The 1,664-nt window shown below is 39.5% G+C and overlaps 1 pseudogene; it reads left to right on the top strand.

Moving 5' to 3' along the window:
• The first annotated feature begins 14 nt into the window (after positions 1-14).
• LOC102831382 lies at positions 15-928 on the top strand (annotated as a pseudogene).
• Positions 929-1,664: the final 736 nt, after the last annotated feature.

The following is a 1,664-nucleotide window of genomic DNA, read 5'->3' as shown; positions in this document are numbered from 1 at the left end:
TCCCTCCTGACAATATGTCCAAAGTATGAGCGATGAGTTTGGCCATCTTGGCCCCCAAGGAGCACTCTGGCTGCACTTCTGGCTGCACTTGGTTCTTTTGGCAGCCCATGGTACTTTCAATATTCTCCTCCAACACCATAACTCAAAAGCATCAGTTCTTATACGGTCTTCCTTATTAACTGTTCAGCTTTTGCATGCATATGAGGTTATTGTAAATACCATGGATTGGGTCAGGTGGGAAAGGCCTGGGCATGAGCCATGGTACCCACCTGGTCTCCTCTGTCCTCCGCCAGCTTCCTAGTGTCTTCCTGCCCTTAACCCACACTGCAACCCCAGCATCCTGATTAGTGATGATATGCCTGGCTAACACCTAGATTTTTAAAATGCCTAATCATTATGTGGAAGATTTGGAAAAGGTGTTGATTCCTCATGGACTAATTAAGGACAGGATCAAGTGGAATACACATTGTAACCCAGTGTGTGTTCAAGGGGGCATATAAATTCTTTGCTAACCTGTTGCATTACATCAAGATACTGAACAGAAATAGTGATAGATCCATTCCTATGACTGTAGATTTCATCAGACTGAAGAGCTACTGTAATGACCAGTAAACAGGGGACATCAAAGTGATTGATGGAGATGATCTCTCAATTATGACTGGAAAGAATGTTGAAGCCAGAACTAAAACTGGCAAAACAGTGCAGAGCCTGTTTTCCTTGGTCCAGCAGTATAATCCAAAGATGGTCAAGGGCAAGCTTGCTGGTGAAAAGGACTCCATGAAGTGTTGGCTATAGACCAGACTTTGTTGGCTTTGAAATTCTGAACAAGTTTGTTGCAGAATATGCCCTTGATTATAATGAATACTTCAGTGATCTGAATCACATTTGTACAAACAGCAAAACTGGAAAAGCAAAGTACAAAGCCTAAGATGGGAGTTCCAATTGAGCACCAGCGTCTGGAAACATTTGGAGTTTTATTGACATCATCAGTAATCTGATCAACTGTTGTAGTGACCATCTGCTTTAGTTGCGCTTCTTGCACGCACCTTCTACAAACTATCTCTGATTTGTATGTTGGATGTGTCTGTTCAAGTCTGGAACTCTCTTTATTTGCACTACGAACCTATAAACGATTGGCTTTCTGTAAATAGATTGCGGTTTGACTTGTAAATGAAAGGTCTCTGAAACCAAGCCACTAATGAAAGGAAATACTAAAGTTGTATCGGTATGAAGCATTTAAAGAGAAGATCTATTAGTTTTTTTAGTTGGTATTTTTAATGTTTTGTATATTCACACAAGACCAGAAGTGGTTGGAGGATATCCTGTTCATCATACACCATGTGTTGGTGAGAAGCTTATCAGTGGCAGTGCTGAAGAGGTCTGAATGTGTCCTGGATTTGGAATGATGCTAGTAGCTTCTCAGTTGTAGTAACTGAATTGATTCACTTGTTCAGATGAATTCTGGTGAACTTTTGTCAACTATTCCTTTTAAATAGAGATAAATTTAAAAAAAAAAAAGATAATGGATTTTTTCCATAAACTTTTTGAAGCCCCTTGTATTTGCAACAACAAAAAGAAGCATAGGTTAGTTAGGAGGGGTAAAGGATACACTGTAGAAATGGCAAAGGTTTTGTTATATATATCTTTTCACAGTGACATTAAAA

Source organism: Chrysochloris asiatica, unplaced genomic scaffold (genome assembly GCF_000296735.1).
Source record: "Chrysochloris asiatica unplaced genomic scaffold, ChrAsi1.0 scaffold00123, whole genome shotgun sequence".
Lineage (NCBI taxonomy): Eukaryota > Metazoa > Chordata > Mammalia > Afrosoricida > Chrysochloridae > Chrysochloris > Chrysochloris asiatica.
Note: the sequence above shows the minus strand (reverse complement) of the source record. Positions and strands in the feature narration are given on the sequence as shown.